This window comes from Setaria viridis, chromosome 6 (assembly GCF_005286985.2).
Source record: "Setaria viridis chromosome 6, Setaria_viridis_v4.0, whole genome shotgun sequence".
Taxonomy (NCBI): domain Eukaryota; kingdom Viridiplantae; phylum Streptophyta; class Magnoliopsida; order Poales; family Poaceae; genus Setaria; species Setaria viridis.
This window is the reverse complement of record NC_048268.2, coordinates 34,487,895-34,502,094: the sequence shown is the minus strand read 5'-3', so window position 1 is coordinate 34,502,094 and position 14,200 is coordinate 34,487,895. Positions and strand designations below refer to the sequence as shown.

The following is a 14,200-nucleotide window of genomic DNA, read 5'->3' as shown; positions in this document are numbered from 1 at the left end:
TCTGACTTAATATATGATTTACTTCAAGCAGAAAAACATGATGAGCTCTTAACAAAGAACCATCAACTGCGCCCCGTGGGTGTAGCACCTCTGCCTGAAGTTCACTTCAATGCTCAGAATAATAACAAAAAGTTTGGTGGCAAGAAATTCAAAAAGAATTTCAAGGGAAAATGGAAGAAGTAGAATTACCATAAAAGCAAAGGTTCTAACAAAGGCAAAGGCACTTTTAAGAAACATACTCATCATGACAACTCTCAAGTTTGTCAAAGGTGTGGTTCACAACCACACCACTAGAAAGTGTCACACTGTCAAGCATTTGGTTGATTTATACCAAAAATATACTGGAAAGAAAGTTCATGGGGACAAGTTTGAAGCGTACTTCACTACTCAATCTACTGACACCAGTTGCTCCAAAGATGTTCCCACGGAACACAATAATGAGAAGATTCCACCACAGTTGGATGACTTATTCAACATTGACGACATGCTCGTGGACAGCACTGACGACATGCTCGTGAATTTTCAATCCAACGACATATTTGGAGACATCAATTAGACTCCATGCTCCCCAAAAGAACTTAGTTCTATAAGCTATATTTATGTAATATTGTGTTATAGATATTTGTTATCACAAGTATTGTACGACATATGATACTTATTTAAATAAAGTATGTATATATAATCTATGAGTCAAAATCTTAATTTTGATTTACTCATTTTAGATTATCCTACGGGGACAATCCAAATGGAGAAAGAAATTTGTTTGGTAGATAGTTGCACCACCAATACCATACTCAGGGAAATTAAATATTTCCAAACTCTTAAAAAGAGTAAAGGAAATGTCACAATTATCATGGGTCGCGATGCTGTGATTGTTGGTTCCGGTCGGGCCACAATAATTCTCCCTATGGGTACTCAAATAGTAATTGAGGATGCACTCCTGTATCCTGATTCAACTCGTACCCTATTGAGTTACAAAGATATCCGTCGCAATGGTTTTTATGTTTAAGATGAAGATCTATTCATCACAAAAAATAATGGATATAACAAGCAAATGCTTGAGAAAATTCCTTCCCTATCAACAGAATTGTATTACACATACATCAAAATTCAATGATTATTGTATGGCTCTAGCCATTAATGTGGAACATTCTATTCCTTATGTACATACACAAAATGGATTAGCCGAATCTCTTATCAAGAGAGTAAAATTAATTGCTAGACCATTACTACACAATTGCAATTTACCAACATCATGTTGGGGTCATGCGGTCTTACACGCCGCTGAGTTGGTTCAAATAAGACCTACTGCATACAATACGGTTTCCCCGTTATAGTTAGTGCGTGGGAATCAACCAAGTATTTCCCATCTGCAAAAATTCGATTGCATTGTATATGTACTGATTTTACCACCGCAACGTATATAAATGGGCCCCATAGAAAATTGGGGATATATGTGGGTGCAAATCACCATCAATCATAAAGTACCTCGAGCCTCTTACAAGGGACTTATTCACAGCCCGGCACGCCGATTGCATCTTCGATGAGGATAATTTCCCGGGCCATCGGTATTCAGTCCTTTGATCCACGTACTATAGAATCTGAACGTGAAGTTCAAAAGATTATTCATTTGTAAAACATTGCAAATCATCTTCCAGAGGCATTTATCGACTATAAAGGTGTCACAAAATCATATAATCCTGTTGTTAATGTACCAGAAAGAGTAGCAATTCCTACTCAAGATCTTCCAAATCAAAATTAGAGGGGGAGAGGTACTGTTACAAAGGATAAGGCTGCACAAAAGCCTCTGCGGAAACCAAGGAAGGTTACTTCCAAAGAGTAAATACAAATCAACATCAAGTTGATCGACACCAATTGGATATTGTAAATCCAAATAATATGGTTGTTCAACAGATACATCACATACCTAGCACAAGTGCACACAATAATATAAGTGCTGGGACATCAGAAGATCCTGACTCTATCATTATGGGAAATCATGATGAGTCACATGGGGTAAATAGAAAGACTAAAAATGTCGACATTTATTTCGCCTCCAAGATTGCAAGTGACCTTCAACCTGATCCAGAACCTAAGTCCATGGCAGAGTGCATCAAGCACCCAAACTGGATCAAATGGAAGGAAGCAATCGAGGTAGGATTGCACTCGCTCAAAAAATGAGAGGTATTCTCCGCAGTGATACCTACTCCTCGTAATATTTTTCCTATGGGATCAAAATGGGTTTTCGTCCGTAAAAGGAATGAAAACAATGAGGTTGTGAGATACAAAGCGAGGCTTGTAGCACAAGGGTTCACGCAGAGACCCGACATTGATTTTGATGAAACATATTCTCCAGTTATGAGTGGTATAACATTCCTATATCTCATATCATTGGCAGTAAAAAAGGTCTATCCATGCATGTCATGGATGTAGTGACAGCATATCTTTATGGGTCACTAGATTCGGATATCTATATGAAAGCTCCTGAAGGATATGATATTTTGAATAAGAATCATTCTCGCAACATGTATTGTGTAAAATTTCAAAAGTCATTATATGGCTTAAAACAGCCGGGAAGAATGTGGTACAATTGACTAAAGGAATTCCTTCTACAGAAGAAAATTTCCAATAATGATGATTGCCCATGTGTATTCATCAAGAAATCCTTAACTAGATTTTGTATTATATCTGTGTATGTTGATGATCTCAATATCATTGGGAATACGCAAGATATAACTGAAACACGCAACCATCTTAAGATAGAATTTGAAATGAAAGATTTGGGTCAAACCAAATTTTGCTTAGGCTTACAGCTTGAGCATCTCCCAACAGGGATTTTAATACATCAGTCTGCATATATCTAGAAAATTCCGTAGAAATTCAATATGGATAAATCATATCCAACCAAAACACCTATGGTCATTCAATCTCTTGATATAGATAAAGATCAATTCAGACAAAAGGATGAAGATGAAGAGTTACTGGGACCAGAAGTTCCATATCTCGGTGTTGTTGGAGCGCTAATGTATATCGCAAATTGCACAAGGCCTGAAATTGCATTTGCGGTAAACTTACTAGCTAGACATAGCGCTGCTCCAACAAAACGCCATTGGGCGGGAGTTAAAAATGTCTTCAGATATCTCCAAGGCACAATAGATCTTGGCTTATTTTATAAATTTGGCTAAGATAAAACTATAATTGGATATACAAATGCTGGCTATTTATATGATCCCCATAATGCCAGATCTCAAATAAGCTTTGTATTTTTATATGGTGGAACAACTATATCATGGAAGTCATGAAAACAGACTCTTGTAGCCACATCCACAAATCAATCTGAAATAATTGCATTATTTGAAGCTTCACGTGAATGTGTATGGCTTCACAGAATGATTAATCATACAATAGTCATGTGGTATAGGTTCGATCATGAATCCTACAATTATCTATGAAGATAATTCTGCTTGTATTGGATAAATGAATACATGTTATATAAAGAGCAATATCGCAAAACACATTGCTCCTAAATTATTCGATCATCACGAATTACAAAAAAAGGAGAGATAGAAATCTTGCAAACCAAATCATGTGATAATCTTGCAGATTTATTCATAATTCACAAAGTCCTTACCAATATCATGATTCCAGAAATATGTTTTTGGAATAGGTATGAGACGACTCGAAGATTTGCAAGCATTAGGGGGAGTCATTCCTTGATATAACCTATACATAATCTTCTGATTATGAATATTGCACTCTTTTCCTAATGAGTTTTTCCTATCAAGGCTTTCTCATATATAGGTTTTTAATAAGGCAATATGCATTACAAAGCAATCATATATGTCATATAATATTTTCTCCTATATTTTCCTTAAGGGGTTTTAAAGGAGTTTTTCCTATGACATATCTACACAACTCCTTATATTTTTCCCACAGGATTTTTGAAGGAGTTATACAAACACTGTTTACAAGATCACATGAAGAAATTGAGCAAGGGGAAGTGTTGTGAATCACTAGGATTAGTGATGTCATTAGCAGTTACTAATTAGGGAGACACCTTTTGGTGAAAGGGCCACTTCGTAAAGGGGCCATGCCCCTTCCGAAATGTCACCCTCGTACCCCTTGGGCTTGTATAAATATGTAAATAGTACATCAATGAGATCATCCCATTCCATTACATCATTCCACTTTTCCACTTCCTAACACACACCACCAACCATGATGTTGGTCACCTGCCAATGGACAATCTGTACTTGAGGAACCATATGCCAAGATGTCCGTTGTCTAAAATACGAGTCTTCAAATTTAAAATATATACAAATTTTCTTTCCATCAAATTCATTTTTCAGTCAGCAAGAGACTTTCCCAGCACCTTCAATACATCATCCAAGGATGGCAAGAGTTTTGTTGCGTGGTACAAATGTAAAAACCTTGGATTTAATAAAATTTCCCTTTATCGAAAAAATATATGTCATATACATGAAACCATATCCAATCCAATCTAGCCAGCTAAATGACTGATCATGTACTGTGAAAGATAGATCAACCATGAACAGAACAGGACATGCAGGAATTGAAGTTCGTGGGGGCGAGCTGAGGTCCCTGGAGCTATAACTGTTTTGTTCTTGCTGCACACTACACTAGACTAGTGCATCCACATGTGGTCCTTTGGCGATGATAACTGAAACGACGATGCGTGCATGTTGGGCTCCCTCTACAATTTCAAGCTACCTTTATTAACCACAATGCATGTGGCCTTGCTGAGCTCTGCCGTGCCCTAGGAAACATCGTTCCTTCTTCAGGCCTGATCATTCTGTATGTAGTAGCGTACAAGGAGCTTACGTACATACGGGGGTCCCCTCATTCTTGACAATGTACTTCTGATAGATCCCAACGAAAGTTTTGCTGCTTTTTTAGAGGCAAGCACAAAAAAAGTAATAAATTATACCTACGTAGAAAAATACCAAAGGGGTAACAACGTTTGAGCCGATGACTCAAACCTAGGAACCAACTGAGCTATACTCGCCTCTCTGGTTGCAATTTGGTGGTGGATTTTGTCATACCTCCAAAGAACCGTGAAAACAGTTTATCCTAATGGATCCTAAAGAAAACCTTGTAGATCTTTTTAGGTGCCATGAGAGTTAGACACCGCAAAATTAATAAATTATACTACGTAGAAAATTGCTACTTATCTTGAGATTGACAAGTCACTAGTAGAGATACCTTGCTATCAAGTATCAAGGGACATCAATATTGGGTCGAGCCACGCGCTGCTGGCCCTGTTCTCCCATTGTCTCGTGCCCGACGCCACGGTCGCCGCCGCCTTCACCACGGGCAGCCTCATCTTGCCCATGAGCGAATGTGTCTCCCCTACGGCTCATGAAGAACTTCAAGCTCTCATCGCCCGTCTAAGCGGCCTACGTCTGGGCTCTGCCCCTGAGGCTCGTCGCCTGGCCTGGGGGGATGCCATCGATGTACGATCCGGCGCCCTTTACTCCATGCTCAAGAGTACAGGGTGCACGGTGCCACACTCCAATGCCAACTGGAGGAACCTCACCCCGATCAAGGTTCGGGTGTTCTTTTGGATCTTCCAGCAAAGGAACACGCGCACGCGGGACTTACTCCACCACCATGGCACGCTGGGCAGCCCCATCTGCCCCTTCTGCACTGTCGTTGAGGATGCCACCTACCTCTTCTTTGCCTGCCCCCGCATCGCTTGCTTCTAGTAGGAGGTGTGCCCGGGTGCCCCCGTCGCCAGCCTTGCCGAGGCGCTCGACTTCCCACTCCTGTCTGGGGAGCTCCTCAACACCGCCACCCTCCTGCTCCTCTGGGTGATCTGGAAGAGCCACAACAGGATGGTCTTCGACTCCATCAACCAACCCCCCTCTTCCATTGCCCAAGCCGCTAGGGAACATCTGGCCCTCTGGGTGCATCGTGCTCCACGTCGCCTCAACACTCTCCCCCCTAGAAAACTTGGTGCTCGGGCCTTTGTGTAATATAGCCCTCCGTGCTCACCACCTCCTCCCCTCCCCCCCCCCCCAAAAAAAATGCCTCCTATAGGAACCTCTGTAATTTGTAGGATGTAAACAAAACCTTGTCGGCTCCGGCCTAACCTTTGAATGAATGTTCAGGTGGACGTGCTCCGCCCTCGTTGCTTCGAGGACTCAAAACCCAAGTAGCTATTCCACAATACGAAACCTAATCAACTAAGCTCCCTCACCTCTCTAGTTACAATTTGGTGGTAGCTTTTGTCGTCATACCTCCAAGAACCGCTAAAAAAAATTATCCTGACAACTATCTTCAGCCTCTATAATTCCGATCAAGATACATTTTTGTACCTCACATCACTACAGTTTTTAGCTCTAACATATATATGCACTTGTGCAGTGCAAGGTAATATGCACACATGCTGACATTGCTCAATCACTTTCCGGGATAACTTTTGTCATCTTATTCTGCGACATCGATAGATCGGTTAGTTGATTGAGATGTGAATAACGCGTGTCAGCTCCAAAAAAAAAACTAGCACAACCGTAAACTGGGCCCTATAAATCTATAATACTTGATGAAGCTTTGAGGAAAAATGAAGAATCTTTAAGGCAACCGTGTGAGCCCTCCGCACAACTGCAATGAATTTGGGCGGCTGATCGATCGATCGACGACGACGGCAGCGAGCTCCCGGCCGCCAGACACGGCGTCTTTCCGGAGACGACGACACGCCGCACGCCTCCACTGGGGGTCGCAAACGGTCGAAACGATCACCGCCACGCGGGCCCACCTGGATGGTGCGGGCCCATATGTCAGCGACTGTTCGGGCAGTGAAGCTTGCCCTCCTCCCCTGCCATTTGATTAGGACGAGGAGATCGGGCATGCATGCATGGATTGATGGATGCATGTGTGTGGTGGTTGCCCGTGAAGGCCGCGAGTGACATGGATGGCGGCATTCGGGGGCGGTGGCGCCGTGTAGGGCCAGGCCGCCGGTGGGCCGGCAGACCGAGCGCCGGAGCCGGGCCCCGGCTGGCGGTCGGCCGGCGGGGCAGGTTCGCATGGGGCCGACGAGCGGCCATGCCCACAAGGGATCGGACATCGGAGGGGGCAAAGCCGCCTTAACCACGGTGGGGTTTGCAGGCTCATCAGCAAGCGAGATCGAGCGAATGGTGTCAGTGATCTGCATGCGCTTAACGCTAGCTGTCCAATAATAGCTCGATGGAACAGTGGCCGCCTCTCTCTCTCTCTCTCTCTCTCTGATACTGAGCCTGGCCTGCTCAATGTGTTGCTCACATGCGCGTATAGCTGTTGGTTTCTTGCATTGTTGCTGCAGCATGGTTTATTGGTTTCTCTCTCTCTCTGTCTGCTCATGATGAATGGATGACTGAATGAATGGATTGGTGAACTGATTGATGAGAATACGGGTTAGTTATTTCGCATCAATGAAATGCATCATCAGAAATATGGTGATTAATCGATCTGCCTCCTTGGACCTGCTGGGCCTCTCCCTCATGAATGGATTGTCTCAAACTCTGAATGCTAGATGAAGACGGGATCCATGACAGACAGCTTTTCAACTAATCTGAAGCCGCCTATACTGCTTGCAGGTAGCTAGGAGGTCATGTCCGGGTCTGGATCCTACTAGCTGATACCTCTCATCTTTTCGCGTGCATTGGACACTACTGCAGCAACTAACCTCTGCGTGCATCTTTAAATAAGGCCAGGTTTCATCTTTCTGGCAGGCAAATGCACGCTTTCGAGGCCTCTCGACCTCCATCAATCGTTTTCGCATAGACATCACCGGCTCTTGTTTCCCTGCAGATCAGAATCAGCTCCCCCATCTCCACTGGGCACCTGCACCGCGTTCCTCCCAATGTCACCACCAACAGCAAAAAAAAATGCTGTTCAGCTCAAAAATCTACTCCCATGACAGTAGCTCACGCAGTGAGTGAGCGACGCGTCAACAAGAACCAAAGGATTGGCATGGCACGGCCTGTGCCTTTTCAGCGCTACTGAAGTTTGCATGGCCTTGGGCCTGCACCGGCACAGTAAACTGAATGGATCCAGCAGCATTTATGCAAAAGCTGAGAGGCAGTCATCACCCATCGACAGAACCTCACCATCCATGATCCATCTCACCTTGAGGTCAGAGACTAGAGTCTAGAGAGAGAGAGGGAGGTCGAGTCAGATGTGGCAATTCAATGTGTCATGTGTGTCTGTGTGAGAGAGAAAGAGAGAAGATGCTACTCCTAGCTAGCAGTACCACACTAGTACATGGCTGTGCCTGTGCCCTCTGCAGCTGACGACGATGTTCGCAATTGGCAAATCATTTGACTGTGACCAGCTGATGTGACCATCTCCGAATAGCAGACAGGAGCATTGAAAACCTGATCTAATTAAAGTAATCAGATGGCTAATGACATCATCAAGCTAATAAGTCAGTGCTTGATTGCTAATGCCATGCCGATTTATCAGCAGCAGGACCCACAACTACCTTTCCAAGCAATGTGCAGGGCCAAGACACTGGTATATGGGAACAAGCAAGGCAAACAATCCCCAGCTGCTTGGTGCTGTAGGCTTTCAATTCAGAACAGCTCGATGGTTGCAAGAAAAAAGCTAGTAGAAACGCATCCAAATCTCGCGCAGACATCTGAGCCTGCGCTTTGTGGGTGTCGACGGATCTGTGTGCCCATGCATGTGTGCACGTACACTGCATTTGGCACAAAAGATAGGGTTTGGGAGCTAGCTGCCATGCGTGAAGCAGGGAGGAATGGGAGGTCGAGATCTCGCAGGAGGGGGGGAGGGCTTGTAATCCGGTGGGGCTAGGCATGCCGGTGACTTGCCGGCCGGTCGGGGACCCATCTGTAGCTGCCATTGTGTGCGGAATTGAAGGCGTGACTTCTTTAGGCCCATGTTGGATATGGTATTTTTTTTTCTATTTTTCATTCAAAAGGTGGGAATGCTATAATGCAGATGCACATCAAAGCTAGATTGGGTACGGTGCGAAGTGAGAAAAAAAAAAGAGAGGGTAGTTGCTTATCTTTGGTGCGCTTCTTTAAAAAAAAACTTTTGCATTTAGAATAGTATCATTCGGGGTGCAATATATAGCACCGTGGTGTGCACTAGTATTCACACCAATGATCCAGCGGATTCCAAGATTCAAACTTGATGGTTTTGACCAACAACTAGCTTATTGTTTTGTTAAATGTGTGTAGGAAAAAAATGGTTATAATCATGATGTTATTGCCATGGGCAATGAAATATATATAAAAGGAAAGGGCAGTCAAAGTGTACTTTTATTGTAGACATCACCGAGTCTAAGATTGTACCGTACATTTTGAAACGGATGGAGTTAAGAAGACGATATTAGCAAACTAGTACTATAACTTAGTTTGTGGTAAGAAAAAACTCTCGTATGTGAACGTAGCAGCCGCAGAAACAGGTGCATTTTCTGATGATAATTACAACAGTGTGCTTGTAGCGTCTTCGCTGCGATGCGTGCCGCCGCTGGTTCCAGAACACTACAGAGCTACCTGGATGGATTGATAGAAAAGGAAATTTCACCTAGATAGCTACCAAAATAAAAGAGGAAAATCCTGGCAATTCGAGCGACGACCATTTCTATGTGCCGACTGCCGACAGACGACGACTCATGTCCGATCCTCCCGACCAGAACGGCCGGAGACATATATGATCGTCAGTTCGTTACGGGGAAACCGGCCAGTTGTGTTCACAGTTTCACACTCGAACAAGTCCGCGCGATGGGTCGCGGCAACACGTACGACACAGGGCGCTCAACGCAATACACAAGGAACGCATGCATGGGCTCCCTGAGGCACGACCGCCACAAGCTCAAGGCCGGCCGGGCCCCGGGCGGCTAGCTGCAGCTAGCATGTGCACCAAGGACGCACGCCGGCCGCCACGGATGCGTGGTCCGGCCGCCGCCGCGCGCTGCCTGCAGCCTTGTCGTCAGAGCCTGCAGCCTGGTCAGACGACGCCGTACTGTATGTATCCCGATCGACCGTTACTAGCTCGATCGTCGATCGCCTGCATATCATCTCCGGCCCCACCGAGCAGGCGCGCACTGTGACTGACTGGTGGGGGACCAAAGACCAAACAGCGAATTGAAGCCTTTTGATTTTGTCGTGTCGTGCGTGCGAGTGAGTACCAAGCCATTGCAGCATCGCCGCGCTTGCCTGATCATGAATTGATGATCCGAGATATGCATGCATGAACCTGCCATGCTCTCTCTCAACTGTGCATGCAAGCATGGCCACATCTAGACCCTAGATACGGTCACCACTGTACTGTGAGGACTATATTATTTGATCTGTCTCTTTCAACTCGTGGTGCATGCACTTTTTTTTAAAAAAAAATAACGATATCAACGATCAACCTAGAAGCTAGCAGCTACATCTCCGATCCTGCGATGGTGGTAGAGGCGTACAGTGACACTAACACAGTGCCGGAGGCGTATTGGACCGGATGGGCCTTATTAGTCTGTGTGCAATTCATGGGCCTTCCGGTACCAAATCCTATTAGCTCCTGCTCAACGACGCATCGCATTAGCATGCATGATCCGGCCGATCCCATGAGTGAGGATGTTCAGCAACTGCAGGACACCGGACACCACGCGTTTGCCGCATCCATATCTCCAGGTCTCCTTCGTTCCACTCATCTGTCAGGCTTTACCACCACTACTTCATGCCAAGGCGGCGACGCATAGGCAGAACGAGAGAGAGCTTCCCGTCATCGTCACTCAGATTCAGGCAGCATCAGTTTGAATTTCCTTCGATGATGTCTTGTGCATGACAATCATACTAGCTCATTCCATTGCATTTCCGGGAGCTTTCTTCCAACATGACTAGCAAAGCCCTCCGCGCGCCGTCACCTCCATCAGGGACCATGTCGTCAATTGCGAACGCGTGCACAAAGAAGGAAAGGATGCAGTGCTAGGCTGGTCCTTCATTTCAGCCACAGTTTTCGATCCACAATGAAGCTGATGCGAATCGGCTGCGCAGCAGAGTAAAAGGTTTGCAGAGATAACAATGTACAGTACTGACAAGGAAGGAACTTATTTAACATCAGTACAAAGGGCATAAAAAAGGGGAGAAAATGAGAGTATAAAAAAAAAGTGGCTTCGCCCGGGTTCGAACCGGAGACCTTCAGTGTGTTAGACTGACGTGATAACCAACTACACCACGAAACCTCTGCTGGTTCCAACAATTATGAAACTTATATTATCATAATTATATTTTACAAAACAGTTGCAGGCTTGCGGTTTGCACTGCACAAATAAGGAAACTTCAATAATCATAAAACATCAAAGATCAATCAGCAAAAACAGAACGACGTGGCGTCCAAATCGTATGCGTATACACCTTTATTTTATTGTGACAGAGACAAATAAACACTGTCGTCTGAATGCTTATCATCAACACTGTCCTCTTATTATCACATCGATTTAAAAAGCATGGTATATGCTCCACAATGCTAGAAGGTAGAAACGATAGCTTGGAACTGGATGCCAGTTTGATCAAACATCTCAGAAGCAGCATTGCTCCAGCACGCAGCAGCAGCAGAGAGCGGCCAAACTGCAGGAGGGAAACAGCAAAATGGGACCAGCTATAGTCAGGCAGGATATATACATGCATGAGATTAGGCAAGTAAATGCTGATTGAAAAACTTAATGACAAGGTTGATTTGTAAAAAGTTCTTGGTACTTTATTACTTTCCTAGCGCAAACTAAAGCCATTATTACAAGCTTCGAGCATTCGATTCAAATCGGCCATCAGGTATGTTCGAATTAATCCCTTTTTTTTTGTTACGGTGGTACTACTCTAATAGACACATGTGACCAGTCTGATTTCTCTGTTTTTTTACCAGTAAATATTTACTCTCTCAAACTGATGCACATTACCATATACTGAATCTCCTTACAATAACTGAATGACATAATTTTTTTTAATCGAAATGTCAATACCACTGCTTAATTCTTACAAGGATCACTAAGAACTGAATCTTTACTACATGATGTTGGATTTAGACCAAACAATGCATCACATGATTCATAAAACTGAATTTTACTTCACATCCCACTAATAAGCATCATCGATCAGCTGATGGGCTCTCTATCAGCCCAAAATGTCATTCGACTCATGCTAATCGTGTTATATATCAACAAGAGAATCAGCAATCTGTCCGGTAGCAGTATTTCAAGTGAAGACTGAGCTAGTTATCAATTTAAAACATTCCCGATTCTCAAATTAATAGACCAAAATATAGTCCTGCGAATTAATGCCCAAAAAGCATCCTACCTTAATTCTAACAAGAATTAGGCAATCATGCTTTGAATATCATTAGCATCAAACATGTTGATGTGCATCTAGCATATCTTACCATCCTTTGAAGAACCCGGAGCAGTGGCAGCCACAGCAGCCATCGTCCTCCTCTTCATAGGGCCGATGCTGTGGCGGGTAGTGGGGGCTGTCGTCCTCATCCTCATCACCGTAGCCCTGGTACCCTGGTCGATGCCCTGAAATTCCACAAAGAAACAGCCAAATAGGCATCAACTTGACAGAATCCAATGGCTTGGCAGCATCCAAGTTAAGATAATTCTTTAAGCTTTTTTTTTTACAATCTTTGGAAAGGTATGAAGATAGAGGCACCACCAACTATAACATGAGATATGTACTTGAACATCGGTACCTAATGAAGCTACCATCCAAATTTGGTACGTCTGGTACTAAAAACAGATTATAATTTGGTATCTCTTGAAACATTTACAAGTAACTAAAAGAACCCTCATAGCAAACTTCTTAAGGCTATGGGCACACAAGAACTAGCTAGCAAAACAAGACAATCTCGGTACGCTTGGCTAGCAGCAGTTGTAGGATCATAAGCCAATGCAACACAAATTAAAGATGACAGCGAAAACCACAATCTTGTAATTCCAACACAAATTTGCACAAAAAAAAATAAAGTTTTGATGATTAGCACGAATAAGAGAGATGAAGAAATTGCCTGGTGGAGGGTAGTAGGGATCGTGCTGGTAGCTCATTGTTGCCCTTTGCCTTCCCCTTGCTTTGCTTGCTTGCTGTGGGGAGAGGAGCTGTTTGCTGACTTTGGGAACTTGCTATGACAGCTGCGGCTTTTAATCCGCGATGAGAAGAGAGACTAGCGTTTAAAATAGTACGCGTTGAAGAAAACTAAGACCTCGATTTAGCACGAACTACGGGGTGATGATGCATTTGCATGTCAGTGGCCCCATGTTCAGTGAGAGAGAGAGAGAGAGAGATGCTATTTGAATAATGTAATGAAGTGGCCAACTTGTCTGTCAGTGTCAATATTTATCTATGTTTTTTAATTCCCAATCGTTGTTACAATAAGTTGTTTTAGGATTCATCTGTGACCATCATCATATGGAATTATAGATAACTGGATATATCTTTTAATGCAAAGGTTGATGTTACTAATTAGTAGTGGATTTCATCATAATTTGTGCTAGTAAATGGTTTGCTATCCCTACTTGAGCAAATTAATCAAATTCTGTCAACAGCTGCACGCTAGCTTATTATTATAACGGTACGTGCCAACCACTCTTATCTTACATCAAAGTCGAGGGAATATTGTAACGTGGCGGCTGGGAGAAAAAAATTGAAACGTGTAGCCGATCTTGAGGTAGAGCATCATTGACCACGCAGATGAAGCGGCAAAGGCCCGGCCCGATTGTTGCGGGATGTCAACGCGTCGTGTGGCTTGGCAAAGAACAATTGCACATGTACGTGGCGCGTTGCCTCGAGGTGATCCATCTTCACGTGCTGCATCAAGGAACAGAGACCGGATTGGCTGCTTTGGTTCGCAGTGCAATAATAGAGTATACTACAACGCATATAAAAAAATAATAGGGTAATTAATGCAGGTAAATGGTAAGCAAAAGAAAGAATATACATGGAGAGAGAAACAAAAAAATGTAATGGCTTCGCCCGGGTTCGAACCGGAGACCTTCAGTGTGTTAGACTGACGTGATAACCAACTACACCACGAAACCTCTGGTGCTTGATGGTCTAAGATTTCATATAATATATAAACACATGTTTGAACACTGCGGCCATCGATCCCAAGAGTTGCAGGATGATGGATGGGTCTCCCGGTCACAGTCCCATGGACCAGAGTCTTGGGCCAACACCGACGCCCGGCCCAGAGACCTCAA

General features: G+C 43.9%; 1 long non-coding RNA gene and 2 other non-coding genes across 3 annotated transcripts; all 3 read right to left on the bottom strand.

The window, feature by feature from the left end:
* Positions 1-11,123: 11,123 nt before the first annotated feature.
* Positions 11,124-11,197, bottom strand: TRNAV-AAC (transfer RNA valine (anticodon AAC)). Its single transcript has one exon. It is a non-coding gene; the product is annotated as a tRNA-Val (tRNA).
* Positions 11,198-11,202: 5 nt separating this feature from the next.
* LOC117860271 (uncharacterized) lies at positions 11,203-13,170 on the bottom strand. Its single transcript, XR_004641431.2, has 3 exons — positions 13,012-13,170; positions 12,388-12,523; positions 11,203-11,582 (listed from the first exon to the last, which is right to left on the bottom strand). It is a non-coding gene; the product is annotated as an uncharacterized lncRNA (long non-coding RNA).
* Positions 13,171-13,964: 794 nt separating this feature from the next.
* On the bottom strand, positions 13,965-14,038 carry TRNAV-AAC (transfer RNA valine (anticodon AAC)). Its single transcript has one exon. It is a non-coding gene; the product is annotated as a tRNA-Val (tRNA).
* Between the last annotated feature and the right edge of the window lie 162 nt (positions 14,039-14,200).